This window comes from Simochromis diagramma, unplaced genomic scaffold (genome assembly GCF_900408965.1).
Source record: "Simochromis diagramma unplaced genomic scaffold, fSimDia1.1 OVJJ01000333.1, whole genome shotgun sequence".
Lineage (NCBI taxonomy): Eukaryota > Metazoa > Chordata > Actinopteri > Cichliformes > Cichlidae > Simochromis > Simochromis diagramma.
This window is the reverse complement of record NW_024386765.1, coordinates 3161540-3177767: the sequence shown is the minus strand read 5'-3', so window position 1 is coordinate 3177767 and position 16228 is coordinate 3161540. Positions and strand designations below refer to the sequence as shown.

General features: G+C 40.2%; 1 protein-coding gene across 5 annotated transcripts in view; it reads left to right on the top strand.

Moving 5' to 3' along the window:
- The first annotated feature begins 620 nt into the window (after positions 1–620).
- Positions 621–16228, top strand: part of mical2b (microtubule associated monooxygenase, calponin and LIM domain containing 2b) — a 60406-nt gene continuing 44798 nt past the window's right edge. For 2 of the 5 annotated variants that reach the window (XR_005696409.1, XM_040036032.1), the window contains exon 1: positions 628–837. The gene's annotated coding sequence lies outside the window, so the exon portion shown is untranslated. Of the gene's footprint in view, positions 838–16228 lie in introns of all 5 variants that reach the window. The other 3 variants (XM_040036003.1, XM_040036021.1, XM_040036012.1) reach the window with 3 other exon arrangements.

Genomic DNA, 16228 nt, shown 5'->3' with positions numbered 1-16228 from the left:
GTGAGGAAATGTTAGATAAAAGCCCTGTATGAATGTGTGTATTATTGGGTAAATGAGACTTGAATTTGTATTTGATTTGGTCAAACTGAGTAGAAACGTGCCAATAGCAGCCCATTCAACCATTTATTTCCATATGTGATGCAAATTGAAACAAGAATGTAATTTCATATATGTTTTTAAACCCAGCTCAGACAGACTGTGGCAGAAGATATTGCACACAAAAGAAAAAAGTCTCCAAAAGTTTATTTCTGTTCATCTGGACGTAGCGTTTTCAGTGGGAGAAACTTTTTATCACTCATCCAAGTGACTTCTTCAGTCTCAGCTGACTGCAGGTTTCCCCAATCTTATAAACAGTACATTTGCATAAAAAGACAAAATTGTTTTTTTCATTAGGAGGACCCTGCAGTATTTTCATATTATGTTATAATAAAGTGGAGCTCACATCGTCACAAGTTGTTGAAGGTATTGAATGTTTATTTTTAAACGTTTTAAATTCGGAGTGTAACAGTGAACTTCACACTTCTGTGTAATGAATCTCTTTCCAAGTTGCCTAGTTGAGGTTTTAGTGTGCCTCGGGGCGGGGGGGCAGTAACCGGAAGTGCTAACCTCGCGCTGTAGTCTCGCTCTTAACTAGACGCTCGTCGCGGGGATCGGTGCTGATACGGTGACTGTGCTGTGAGGAGCAGGTTGCAGACACGGACGCGCTGCACTGTTAACCGCCCACGGAGTACATAAAGCCGCGTCTCCACGGCCGAAAGCTGAGCGTTGTTAGCCGTGGAGGACTGCGGCGGGACCTCTGACATTTCACCGGCCGCTGGGCTTCATGGAGTCTCCGGTGTGAGTATCTGACAGCGAACGCACCACTGAGCGCTAATCACGAATGCTGGTTTTAAACGCCTCGTATGTTTAACTTTCACCGCACACAGTCTTCCTTACTCTGTTTAATACCTTAAAGGTGCTGGTAAGAAACTGCAGGTAATTTATTTATTTAGCAACAGTCCCACACTATTACCACACACCCACAGACACACATACGGGGATGGCAGGTTAACACGGGTTTATATTTTGGTGACTTTGCTGACAAGTCGGATCTTGAGCCCCCTCATTTATGAGGCTTTGCTGTTGCTGCTGTTGGTAAATTATTTAGCATTTGCTGCAACTTAACACGTTGCAAGCGCGCAACAGGTGGCATGCCAAGAACAAGCTCAAATCACAGGGAATCTGAAAAAAGGAAGAAGTTAAACTTTTATTTTGAAATCTGTCGAGAAAATAAATATTACGTGAGACCGGTGAATAATGTGCGTGGCCTGTTACAGAACTGCTCTTTAACATTTGAATGCATTTATATGACTCAACACAATTTCCATACATCAATTAAATGCCGTGTTTATGACGTTTATTATCTTTATCTTTTTTCTCTCTGTTCTTGCAATTATTTATAGCCAGAAAGACATTAAATTTGAGGTTTTACAACTGAGTTTGAGCAAGAGCCTTTGCAAGGCTTTATATTGTTGAAAGCAGAGAAGTTTCTATAGTGGAGACTAACATATGCAAACTTCTCCCATCAGACATACAGGAAAGAGGTTTACTAATTTGCTGAAGTTTCCAACAAGTGTAGGTGCATTGAAACTTTTTTTTAAGTAGTGAGGTGTTTTTCCTTCTGTCCTCTGAGATGTGAAATTCAATCAGGCACCAATGACTAGTTTCATTTGAGAACCGCCCAGTTGTTGTGGATTAATGTTTCAGTAGTTGGACAGAATTACACTCAGTTTATTCTTCTTCTAAAAAAAACAAAACAATGGATTAGTATCATTACAATAAAGATTTACGCGCTCCATTTTTACATAACCACGCCATGGTGTGAAGAGACTGTTCTCAGTTGTTGGACTTGAGGAGAAAAACAAAGCTGGGAGCCAACTTTTCGTACGCTGTTAGTAGCACCTATTGCAAGTAGCTTACAGCTTTTAATGTGAGTGTTGGTCAGAAGCAGCTTGGTCACCATGGAGGCCTAAAAAGTCAGAGTTGCAGGAATTAGATAAGACCTAAATGACTGTTCTGAACACGAGTAATTGCAGGGAGGAAAATATTTGTTGTTGGCTGTGCTCCTGTGCAGAACTTCAGAAAAGAGTTTGTTTCATTTCACCTGAAATCAACTCCACAGCAGGAGTTGAGATTGTCACATCAGTAGGAACCACGGACCCGTCTGCAGCCACACAAAGTTGTAGAGACATCCCAGTGGCAACATTAAGTGGAAAATGCACTGATAAATTAGCTGATGGTGAGGTAGACTGGTACTTAATATAGTGTCTTTGTACTCAGTTGAACACTCGAAGTGCTTTCATGTTGTTGGCTTTGCTGACTGATATTGGCTTGGCGGCAGATAAGATAGCATTTACCAATATCGTTGGCTGGGTCTGTCACAAGTGGTGGGTAAACGTTAAAAAAACAAAACAAACAAATCTGTGTATAGACGAGGCAAATTATTATTTGGTATTTGTTCTGAATCTCACATTTTGCTTTGTTCTCAATCTTCCAGGGTTTTTTTTTGTTGGTGGTGTTTTTGTCTGCTGAACAAGGAAACCAAATTTTAAATTCAGCAGTTCCACACTCTGTACTGCCCACAGCAGCTGACTCAAATCTGTTACCAACAAACTAAATGAACGTTTAATGTTACTCATACATGCTCTGTGTATCCTTTTGCTCCAACGAGCACGCTCCTGAGCTACAGTGCACCGTGGTGGCTGTAGAGCAGGTCATATGCTAACTGCAAGGTTGGTGGTTTGATGTCTGGCTGCTCCAGGCTGCATGCCAAATACCTTTGGGCAAGATACTAACCCCAAGTTGCGCTGTGAACGTTGGATAGAAAGCACTTGTGTAGAAAAAGCATAGGGGAAAAAAGTGTTTGTGTAAGTGTGTAAATGAGGAAAGTTATATAAAGTGCTTTGAATCTTTATGTTGAGTAGAGAACTTTTTCCCTCTTGTCCCTGATGTTGTGTATTTTCATTGTTTTGCTTACCATTCTACCTCTCTCCGACCGGTCTTCCCAATGTCATGCTTGTGCTTTGTACATATGGTCGGAATGGGACCAATTTCACTGCATGTAACTGTACGTAACACGCAACGCGTACGTGTAACTTTGCATGTGACAAATATAGGATTAAATGACGCTGTATGGGTCCATTACCCATTTACCATTTTGTTACATTAAAAAAAGTTGATGCATCTCATTTCTTTGCTGGTTATTGCCTCTGATGTGAAACTGAACATCTTTGTGAACCTTCTCCACACATAGACCTTACTTTGCTTCTACAGGGTTTCCAGGTTTAACATTTTATCCTTTTTAAATTATTAGTGGACAATCCACTTGCTTCTTTTCCCCACCCTTTCCCTCTCGTGTTGCCCCTCTGGTTGGTTTGCTGGACAGGTTGCTGTTATGGTTGTCAGCTGTCTCTTGTCCTACACTGGGGGTCCAATTCCACTGTATTAGGCTTCATAGTGTGAAGCACTATTGTACATGAATGCTGGTTTTGCCCTTGGCCTACTGGGAGATTTAAAAAAATAAAACCTTTAACCTTTTGTCCTTTAATTGGTGGCACTGAAATTTGTCATTCGTTGTTTAGATTCCCTTTTTATGGCCTTGGCAGAGATTCCTTTTCTTTCAGTAAATCCTAACTGACCTAAATGTGACAGTAACAGTCTGTGGAAGTTTTTTTTTTTCCATAGACTTTCATCTTCACATCCTGATGCCAACCCTTCAGATGTTAATCTCAGCCCTTTTTAAACTGGTGTTTCCTTTTTCCCCTGATGCCAGTGGGGAAAGGAAAAAAGCTGTTGCACAAGCGTTCACTTCCTGGAATGAACATTTGACTTATAAGGGGGTGCCACTGCACATATCAGCTACGGGGGGCAGCGAGACAAAAATACACCAGGGAGCCGGGCGTCACTGTCACTGGCTGACCAGAGGTGCTGCTATCAAATGAGAGAGGCCAAGTTTAGTTTGAGTGTGTCAGAGGGTTTTTCTAAGGTTATGCTGAGAACTTAAATTGGTTAAGCGCATGGTATTTAAGATTACTAAAGAATATAGCCTGCAGCTTGTAGGTTTGGACTGATATTGGTGGTAACTGCTTCAATTTTTTCACCTTCATGCCTTTATTTATTTATTTATTTTGTAGCTCCAAAGCATCTTATCTTATTTCCAGTCAAAGTTCAGAGCTGTGTGGTTCTTGAGGTTTGAGTTACCTTATAACACAGAGCTAAGTTTGGCAGGGCTACTGTACAGCAGCAGTCCACAGGTCTAATTCTTAGCCTGCAAAATCTTATACCTCTGCAGGACATATGGGTCTAAATCCTCCCATAAGTTGTGGTCTTAAATTTACTGTAGACCCATTTAAAATCTGTAGAAGTTAGTATTTACTGCAGCGTTATCATGTCTACAGATGCTTTGATGTTGGACCCTTGCAAGTAATTTATTGAAAGCTTGTCATTCACTTCCTTTTAAGTATGGACATACTGTCTGGCATTTAATGTCACAACTGCCTGCAAGTTGTGGACATAATCAAGCCTTAAACCTCAACAGTGTGCGGTGTTAATCCCGTGAGGATTAAGGGTTTGATTTCAGGGCTCACACGAACCAATTAAAGCCTTGCTCAGTACAAACAAACATATGGCATTGAAGCCAATTTGCAGTAGCCTTTGGGACTGAATCAGGTTCGACTCACCACTAAGATGTGAATCATCTGTGATGCTCTACTTGTGAGCTAATTGTGCAATAATAGTTGGAAGGATAAGTGGCATGGATAGGCAACATTTCAGTTTATGACATTTTTTCATTCATTTGTGATGTACAGCACTCTTTTAATATTACCACCTCCTTAAAGTTGCGTGGGTCCCCTTCGTGCAATAACAGCTTTCAGCAAGCTCTCTGATGGTCTCCTGTGGTATCAGGCACCGAGACATTAGCAGTAGATCCTTTAAGTCCTCTAAAGCTGGGCGCACATTTAACGACTGTCGGGCCGATTGCGAATGCGATTTGGATGTGACGACTGATCAAGCCCAGTCTGTGTTAACAGTTGGGAAATAAAGTCATGCACTGTGTGTAGCGCTTCCAGTCTTAATTCTTAAGAACAATCAAAGCAAGTCCTCTCTTCTTAAGACTTCTCAAAAACATCTTTACACTGAGAGTCAGTGCAGTTGGTGTTGCCCAGGAGAAGATGAACAAACACAGGAAGAGAAATTTTGCTAAATGTTTGTAAGAAGTAAACTGAACAGAATCTCTGTGTTTGCACATTTTGATCAGGCTAAACATGTACACTACCAGTCCGAAGTTTAGACACACCTTCTCATTTAATGGTTTATTTATTTATTTTCACAACAATTTACACTGTAGATTCTCACTGAAGGCATCAAAACTATGAATGAACGCACATGGAATTATGCAGTAAACAAAAAAGTGTGAAATGACTCAAAACATGCTTTATATTCTTGAAAATTGCCACCCTTTGCTTTGATTACTGCTTTGCACCCTCTTGGCATTCTCTTGATGAGCTTCATGAGGTCCTAAAAAACCTGAAATGGTTTTCCAACAGTCTTGAAGGAGTTTCCAGAGATGCTGAGCACTTGTTGGCCCTTTCGCCTTCACTCTGTGGTCCATCTCATCCCAAATAATCTGGGTTTGGGTCAGGTGACTGTGGAGGCCAGGCTATCTGGTTCAGCACCTCATCAGTCTCCTTCTTGGTCAAATAGCCCGCAAACAGCCTGGAGGTGTGTTTCGGGTCATTGTCCTCCTCAAAGTTAAATGATGGTCCAACTAAACGCAAACCAGATGGGGTGGTTTGCATGTCACTGCAGGATGCTGTGGTGGTAGCCTTCAATTTTGAATAAATCCCCAACAGCGTCACCAGCAAAGCACCTCTACGCCATCACACCTCCTCCATGCTTCACGATGGGAACGATGCATGTAGAGACCATCCGGTCACCTTTTCTGTGTCACACAAAGACACAGCAGGTGGAACAAAAGATCTCAAATTTGGACTCATCAGACCAAAGCACAGATTTCCATTGTTCTAATGTCGATTCCTTGTGTTTCTTGGCCCAAATAGATCTCCTCTGCTTGGTGCTTTTCCTTAGTCTTGGTTTCTTAGCAGCTATTTGACCATAAAGTCTCCTCTGAACAGCTGATGTAGAGATGTGTCTGCTACTGGAGCTCTGTGTGGCATTTATCTGGGCTCTAATCTGAGGTGCTGTTAGCTTGTGATTTCTGAGGCTGGTGACTCTGAATTTATCCTCAGCAGCAGAGGGGACTCTGGGTCTTCCTTTCCTGGATCGGTCCTCATGTGAACCAGTTTCGTCCTAGTGCTTGATGGTTTTTGCAACTGCACTTGGGGACAAGGTTAGAGTTTGAGTAATTTTCTGACTGACTGACCTTCAGTTCTTAAAGTAATGATGGACTGTCGTTTCTCTTTACTTAGCTGATTGGTTCTCGCCATAATATGAATTCTAACAGTTGTCAAATAGGGCTGTTGGCTGTGTACCAACCTGACTTCTCCACAACACAACTGATGGTTCCAACCCAATAAGAAGGCACGAAATTCCACAAATATACTATTATTTGGTGTACAAATAACAAAAGTAATATTATGGTAAATGTATAAATGTTCTTTGGGTCCCAACTTTTGACACTAAAACTTTTGACTTGTGTGTGCTAATTTACTTGAAAGCGCTTCTGTTTATTTTTTAGCAGCTAAAGTTTTACGTGAAGCAGGCTTGTGTTGGGGAAATGGATTTTTAATTCTCCATGTGCGATTACTTTATGTAATTCTTTACTTGATGCTCCCCCGACCAATGCAAAGAAACTCATTATTTTGAAACCTTTTCACAACATGGTAAATTCATGTTGTGACATTACGTATTTGCTTTTTATTTGTGGGATTGTCCACCAACAGAATTTCCAGTGTTATGTTGTCTTGTGTTGTGTTGTGATGGACATGGCCAACTTGAAGCCACCCACTTGATTTAAGCTGTTGGTTTTTGGTGTTTTGAACAAGACGGCACAAGCCTGAGGCGGTTCCTGAGAAACAAAGTACAGCCCACATTGGCTAATATGTCTGACACATTGTTAGCTGGTTAATCTTCCTTTCTGTGTCCACAATTTACAAAATGTCATGCATTCATGATTCTTTAATTACTTAAAACCGTTGATTTAGCCCTCAAACTTATCAGGAAAGTATTAACTAAGTGAGCCAGACAAACGGCCATTTCTCAGACTTCTTCTGAAGTCTTTTTTTGGAGTCGCCCCCTGCTGGCCACTAAAAAGAATGCAGGTTTGGAGGCACTTCCATGTAAGCTTCACACTTCAGGCCTTCTGTGCTTCTGTAGTGGACTATATCAGTCGTTAGTGCTCTGTGACTATCAAAGAGCACAATCTGCTGCAGTCGGTGAAAACATTCATTAGATGTGTCGTGTCTTCTTCAGATAGCAGTTGAGTGTTGAGCGCAGCTTCAGTTGCGAGGTGGGACTTGCATAGAGTTGCTTTTCCAGCACATCTCACAGTGTTGATCAGATTGAGATCTTTTTGGTTTTCACGCAGTTCTTGAGCAAGTTTTGCTGTTGTGATGCATGCTGAATTACACTGCCACCTGGTCTGACACAAAGCTTGTGCAATCATCAACATCCACATGAATGCAGGTTTACCAGCTGAACTCACTTAGCTCATCACATCACAGGGTTTCCCCTTTTGAGACAAGTGCTGTATAAATACTACAGTTTACACACTGTAAACTCCCTGCTATTGTTGGCGCTTCTGCTGCTGGGCATATTTCTGACATGTTCCATCATGTAAATTGATCAAGTATCTGTGTAAGATTCCACACCGAGGAATAATTGCTGCTGATCTCATTTACAGTCATTCTTTTAGAAGATAGGAGGAGGAGGAGGAGGAGGAAGAAGAAGGTAAATAAAAGTCAGATTAGCTGAAGCTGAATTGTTTGCATGGTGAAAAAGGCTTTCAGTCGTCCCATAAGACTGGAAAACACTCCATAACAAAGGGCCGTTTCCTGCTACTACCTTCGGCCACCTTTGCGGTGTTCCTTGTCAATAAAGCACCTGATGTCACAGAACATGTTGCGATGCTTCTGGTCTCAGCAATACCAATTTAGGCAATTTATGTCGCTAAGACTTTCCTTTTACAGTCAGATTAGTTTTATTGCTGTTTACTGAGTGTTCGAACACTCCCCTGTTGTTTGGTGCAACCTTTGTACCAAAGAGGACTAACAACACGATGCCTTTATTAGTAGATTGTATGTACAGAAACAAACCCATTGTGGTATAGTAAATCCCTAAAAGGAAATTTCAGCTCTTCAAATTAAACTCTGAAAATTGACTGGCTGTTGAATACAGACTTTATCTTGGTCCTGATATACATCCCTGTTAAGTCTGAAGAGCAGAACTCATTCAGAGTTCTCGGAGCATGTGTCATTCTTCACTTCATGGTATGTACAAAATGTAACATGTTAACACTGAATAACAGCTTTTGAGTTTTAATCAGCTCTAAAGAATCGGCTCTTTTGTACTGAAACACTGAAGTAAAAGTAAACAAGTAAATCATGTGGTTTATGTAGTAGTTGGTTACTGCTGCTTGGTATTATCTTAGTGCTTCATTCACATGCAGACCCAGTCTACCTTTGTAAGATTTTAGGTGGCTTGAAAAAAATTTCCTTTAAAATATCTCTGTGCATCTTTTTAAAGAGATTAGAAAATAGTTATTTGCGTTTTTCAGAGATTTTTCGCTCGTGACTTAAAGTCTAAATCTTTACAGTTTTTTGCAAAAACATTTTCTGTGTTTTGGTCTGTTAGTAGTTTGCAAAGTGCGATGATGATGGCACTAACCCATCGGCCTGAGTTTGAGAGCAGGTGTTATCTGATTTTGGTTTGTGACTTTGCTTTTTCTGTACATATGAATCTGGAGGGATTTGCATGCATTTGAATTGTGGATATTTGGAGCTTTCAGCTGCCTTATTTACATGCGATGAGCCAGACTGAATGCAAATCTTACTTCCTTTTTCTTCCTTACGTAGTTCCTTTTTTCATCTGTAAGGAGAAGAAGGAACAATGATGGGTCCGATTGTATTCATGTTTTTTTCCTGAATGCTTTTGGTCAGTATATCTGGGGTTTTTTGTTTTGTTTTGTTTTTTTTGTTTTTTTTAAATTCACTGAGACTTCCTGAAAAATCAATCAATATGGTGATACAATCCTCTGAGCCTAACAGTCTGCTGGACTCCTATATGATTCTTTACTTTTTTCGTGGCACTTTGTTATCCTGCTTTCAGTTTGTAACTTTGTGTTTGTTTCAGTCGGCAGCAGTTTCTGTGAAACTTGAAATGCTATATGACTGAACTTTACCATCATGGAAGTTATGCTGTAAAAGTTCAGCTGTATCCTTGGAGCTGGAAGGGCAACAAAATTTGTCAAATGGGCCAAAAATACATGAATAAATGTGTAGAGATGCAATTATTATTGAGCAGAACTGAGTTCAGCTTCTTTGTATGGCGCTCCACAGTAGTCCCAGTTCCTCATGTGGCCCCTCTGCTTTATGCTCACTATTGGTTTCATTGTGGTAACTTACAGAAGTGAAATTCTTAAGCTGTGATAAGCATGTGTATGATATCTCAAGAAACACAGTTCTTAGTATCTCTGACTCGTGTGGCCTGGACAGTATTAAAATACAATACTTAAGGAGGACACTGGGGAACGTAAGAAGTTCTGAGATGCAACAGGAAGCAGTAGTTTCAGATGTGCCGTTATAAACCTAAAAATGTAACACTTTTCATACTGGTGAGTCTCTTTTAGTAAATCTTGTTCTGTGTTGGAACAAGCTCAATAATTGTTTTGATATATTCTTTTAGAATACATTCTTGTTAATTTACTCATTGTCAATCAAACTCGCTGCAACACAGGATTGTGTAATCATGTATCCCCTGTGTGCTAGGATACGTGTCAACCTCATTGTTCTTCCTGTGGTTGTCCTTGGAAGGTTGTGAAATTGCAGATAGAAATCACAGACTGTACATAAAAGATGGATGTACAGGGTTTTTGCCAGAAACTCAAACAGTGGGAGATGATTCAGTACAACTTAATGTTGCACAGGGTAAATGGACTGCTACTAATTTTTAAGTGTGTGTTGATAGCTCTGCATACAGTAGGACAGCGCTTGTTGAGGGCACAGATTTAAATTGAACCCTTTTAACCCTTTAATTAGTGTGCACGAATATCAGTAAATCTGTTACATCATCATAACATTTGCTTGGTTCCTTATTCCTTTGTTTAATTGCTTTATAGTTTTCCCCCCATTTTCTATGATAAAATGGTTAACAGGAAGAGTTTTCTAATAAAGTACATACGCTAGCATAATAGTTGTAGTGTTAGGCTTTTGTCTAATTAAAAAAGTGAAGAAGAATCACAGCTTTTGCTTTATTTTTCAGCTTTGGAGGTGGGCACTTGAAAAGCCTCAAGTGGCCATTCTAGGATCGAATGTTTTTGGCACTTTTGGCTTAATTTTATAGGCCTCAGAGTTGTTGCTTGGTGTACATTTAAAATGACATGTATGACTTACCCAATGGCAGATCACATGATCCAAGTTGCAGCAGAATCCCCAGTATCTCCATGTGTCTTTGTTAAGGAGCTTAACAATATAAACCTTTTGCTTAATTTAACTCATTTTACACTTGCAGGTCTACTTGCACAAATGCACAAATACCTTTTTGCCTGTATCCTGTACTTTTACATAATGACCCACTTCACTGTGTCTGCCACCCAGGGGATACCAAATATGTAGCTGACGAAGAGTTTGGCCCCCCTTTGAGCTCCTTATCTGTAGGTTAAGTATGGGTGTGTCGTTTTCAGATGTGGGCTTAACTGATGTGCCTATAAGATATTGTCCCTGTGAAAGGCATTTAGCAGCGTGAGCAGCAATGATTTTGTATGTTTCTTTAGTTCTTCAGAAAGCGTCTGAGTGAGAGTAAAGAATAAAATGAAAATCTAAAACAACTTCTTGCTATGGGACAAGTCTGAACTGCACGCACATTATTGTGTCTCCTTGTTAGCTGTCTCATGTCTCTTGTGCAAATTTGTCTGTTTTTGTCCTAATGGCAATAATGTGAGGGGGGGGGGAAGCAGGACCAAGGCTGCTTTCTGGGTCTCTTTTCCTCTTATACTAACAAACTAGGCTTATGTGAAATAGGAGGCCACGTAATAAAAAGAACTCAACAAAAGATGGTAACCCTTTGATGTTAGCATCCTCTGTGCTACAGTAGCTCACCTTCTACTAGCTGGTGCACTGCTCTGTGTTGCAGCTACACAAGCTACACAATTTATGGATGCATCTTGCTAGCGTTAGCTGATAACTAAATATGGACCCTTCTGGCTCCAAAATGGTGAAAATGCTGATGTTGAGACGTCTAACTGCAGATTCCAAACACAAGGAGTGATTTTTGCAGTGGCTATGTCCAGCTTTTATTTACAGTCTTTTCATGACGCACCAGGTAGTTAGGAAGTAGGTGTCAGGGACTGGGTGCTACACAGATGAATGTGTAAATTATACTCACTGTCATTTTGTTTTCCTTATTATATTATGCATGATGATGATGATGATGATGATAATAATGGATTGCATTTATATAGCGCTTTTCGAGACCCTCAAAGCGCTTTTACAATACACTATTCATTCACTCTCACATTCACACACTGGTGGAGGCAGCTACAGTTGTAGCCACAGCTGCCCTGGAGCAGACTGACAGAGGCGAGGCTGCCATATCGCGCCATCGGCCCCTCTGGCCAACACCAGTAGGCAGTAGGTGAAGTGTCTTGCCCAAGGACACAACGACCAAGACTGTCCAAGCCGTGGCTCGAACCGGCAACCTTCAGATTACAAGACGAACTGCCAACTCTGATGGATTCAATCTGCTGATCTTACAGCAGCGATTTAGGCTAACAATGGACTAGAAATACAGAAGGCTGTGAGTGGTTTATGGGAGGAAGACGGGAAATTGTTTTCCTTGTGAAATTGTCCTTCAGGTCTTACGTAGTCAGAAGGTTGAGCTCAGTTCTTACTAAATGAATGGCTAGAAATGATACTAATACTAAATGATACTAATGTAAGCCTAATGCAGTTGGATCCAGGAACCCTGCAATAAATCAAATCTTCACCTGGAGGTTTTATTGACACGGTTTAGTGTGGTCATTTTAATGGCTTTAGCTTGTGTGTCTCTCGAACTGTAAGATTTTTAAGAGGTGTTTGTCCTTTCATTATTTAATTTTCACTCATTTGTGATCATTTTGTGCTAGTGTAGGGTCTGATGCAGTCACTTTTTGTGTGATGCATCTCTGAGAAGACAGCAGCTCCACACGTTCCAGCTGTTCATATTTCCTGTTGTCATAACCAATCCCTGCTGCTGTCTCCTGGCCAAGTCCTGCACTCCAATCAGATTCAAATTCCTTAAATTTCAGTTCTCTGAACTCTACACCCCCAGTTTGTATTTTTCCCTGTCTTTTCTCGCTCTGTTTTGGCATCCAGTCTGTCTGGGTAGAAACGTGTTGACTCGGCTTTGATCCCTCTCTCAGAGCACTCTTGGACAGGCCATTAACTTCACACAACTACAGTTCTGTTACGTGGCAAGTAATTAATTTTTTTCAAACAAAGTCTTGTGACCTACAACTGAAAAGCTTTTACAGTGTTTGTGGCAGATTATTAAAATAGGCTTGAACACCTCATCTGTCATTCAGGGTTGGAGACTGGGTTCAATATACATCTTTGTCATTCTGTCAGTGAGTTTCCAATTAATCTTTTGTTGTAATTCAGAGGTCAGTTTCAAAAAGCATAAAATGTAAACGTCTAATTTTGGTTTCTGTGAACATCCTATTCCACAAAAACACAAACTCTTTGTTCCCAAGGGTGGGAGGGAATAAAGCTTCCTGGAAATATTTTATTTGCAAATTACTTTGTGATGAATAAATGGCGCGATATATTTAGCTGCCTCTCCAGTGAAACGAGAACAAACCCCGACTGCAGCCGGCCACAGCGGTCATGTTCTGCTCTGTAGTTTTGATAAGGTGCAGGGATCGGTTCTCCCCCTGATGCAAGTTCTGGGTTCTAGTTCAAGTCTTAACATAAGACAAGATTTGCTCTTGAATTATACTTAGGACTGCTAGACAATAAAACTTTCAAAATAAAAGCAAAAGCACCGTCTCTTTGTAAACTGACCACAAATAGTTTCATTCTCTGACAGATTTATTTATTTATTTATTTATTTATTTATTTTAAAGAGTACAACAACAAAACCACACAATCGATTAGCTGCCAAATATGCCACTTGGGTTGCCTGCCCCGGTAAAATCTGTTGCATACACCAGCATTACTACTACACCACTAAACTGTAATGGGTAACGCCAGAAGTACAGATGTTAATTAGTCCTTTAGTCTGTGTCCAACACAATTTCAGTAGATGATCCTTTCAGATTGCGCGTGCAGCGCAAAACTTATAATGTAAAACAAATGAAAGCAGACAGTCGTTACATTCAGAATACCTGTTGGCTAATCTGCTCTAAACACAGGTACGGGTAGCTTTACTTTCTCTGGAGCTTATATTTGCATCTAGATGCTTTTTAATTTAGTAACTATACTCACAGGACTAGTTTGAGCTGCTGCAGTTGCTGAGCTAACTCACTGACTCACCAAGTGACCGATTTTGACTCAAACGTTTCTTTCCACAGTTTTCCACCTTTGCTCGACATTTGTTTTGTTCCAGTAATTTGATATTAACTAGAAAAATCATGCTCTCTGAATTTAGAGACTGGAGGATGATTATAAGGAGCATGACTTGCAGCTGAGGTCAGTATCCTAAAACTTGGCTATTTAGGCTGCAAAAGCTCAGTCCCTTTTTATAATACAGTTATTGACTGTGCCCATGCCAGCTGCTTGACCGAGCAAGTCCTCAAACTATTTCAAATTTATAAAAAATATGTGACAGTGTCCACAAATCCTTCAAACTGAAAGTTGACCATTGATTAATCAATCCAAAAAAAAATCATTTCTATAAGTTAAAAGCTTTAATCTACTGTCAGTGCTCCTTATAGTTATTCCTCCACATGAATGTAGGATTCTGTGTAATGAAACATAAAGTAGTATACAGCTTTGCATTACATTTACAAATGACCACCAGTGTTGTAACTTTTGGGAGCGTTTCATCTTATAAATCCAGAAACTAGCCAGTTCTTCGAAGTATGTGACGTATGGAAGATGCTCATTTGTACCAGAGATCGTGGTATCAGTCACATGGGAAAGAGCAATGTGTACTCTGTATTGTTTTAAATGAACTGAGAAGTGTTACAGATCACACGTTTTCCAGAGGGTACAAAGGAAAACAGAGTCGGCAAGTGCAGTTATAATGGGTAATGATGTGTTGTCATTGTGACTGAAGTGTTGCTTTGTTTGAAGTCCAGGGACACATTTCTCCTGCTCTACTTGTCACCTGTAGGCTCCAGTTCTTTGTAACTAAGGGACTTGTTATCTTGTGCTGTTTGCAATCAGGTAAACAGACGTAGCTCTAAACTTGCTCTGATTTCTGACCTCCTTTGACTTCCTGGAGATGTGAAGGGTTTGGGATTTGGGAATCCCAAACCCTGGGTGTTGTCTGGGTGTGTCACGTTGAAAGCAGCTGATATAGCTTGCTGTCAAGATTTATAATGCTGCAACAGCTTTTCTTGAAAGACAAGATTCAGATGAATACTAAGTGAAGGAAAGCCCTTGATTTTTAACCACACAGATTCCCTCAGGCCTTCTCTGTTCTCATGTCATTACAGAGCCATCTCAGCCCATTTAATGTAATGGACAACCTTTGGATATATATTTATTTTATGCCTGAAATAGTCTCCACAGGTATTGACTTTGTGCATTCATTAACATACAGAACAATCAGTGCAAAGAGCCACGATGATAAGTTTATAGGATGCATTTAGTGTTTTTCCATTACTTTAAGAAACAATGGTTATAGTAAAAGCATATAGTTTTTTTTTTTTTTAGCTGAAGTATATAGTAAAGCCTGGAACAAGGTAATCATGCAAAATAGTCTTTTTATTTGTGAATGGAACAAATTGTTGTTTAGCTTTGATTGCGCTTTGCCATTCACATGAACAGAATCAACTCTCTGGGGTTTCCTTACCTGGATGATTGAGCATGCATCAAGACATTTAACCCACTTTGACAAGTGCAGCTCAAATTATTTAGGTTCTGTCCACATGGTGTGGAAAAAAATAAACTGTGACGTCTCTCCGATATCAACTGCTAACTAAGCAGAGGCTCAAAGAGGGATAGTATTACGTTAAACAGATTCCCCCAACACACACACACTCACACGCTGAGTCAACCCTGACCTACAAAACCAGTTTGAAAAGTAGAAAATGGCTTTTAAATTCATTTTAGATTTTTATTTTCTTTCTATGTATGCTTAGTTTGTACTAAATTAACTTAAAAATAATCTTTCTCTTACTTTGGTCATTGGTGCAGTCTCTCAGTTCACCCTGAGTCTGAAACGAGCCGTTTTAAGCTCCCTTTAAGCCACCTGTCTTCTAACTGGCTGCTGCCTGTAAACAGAGCCTGCTGGGTGGGGTACTATGCACAGCCAGTGCTGTGTTCCTTAGATAGTTATGATAGGAATACCACTGTCATTGACATCATCTAGAGATAAGGATAAAAAAAAAAAAAAAAAAAAATCTGACATGGAGCCTTTAGATGCAGCTGGTTCTTTTGTCTCAAAGAAACTCTTTAAACGCACATTTCCTTTCTGTAGTTTGCACAAGTGCACATACACATGCCTTTAACATGTATCAGGATGGTATCACAAACACACAATGTATGCATACGGTGCATAAATAACTATCCATAAGTGATCTAGCCTTGTGTTACTTCTGAAGTGTTCTTGTATTTCATATCACATCATCACTGTGGACACCCGACACAACTAAAATGACTAACCTAATTAAAAGGTCACTCATTCAAGTACTCGGGAATAGAAATATACAGTGTATGAATGCTTGGTGTCAATAGACTTGGACGTGTGTGTGGAGGGGCTGTTGGGTGTAGGTTCCACTTACAGGGAGGTGAGACTTGGAGGCCCAAATTGCATTCATTTGTAAACTTTAAGTGCATACTGCATAAAATAGGAACACGATACTTCAGTA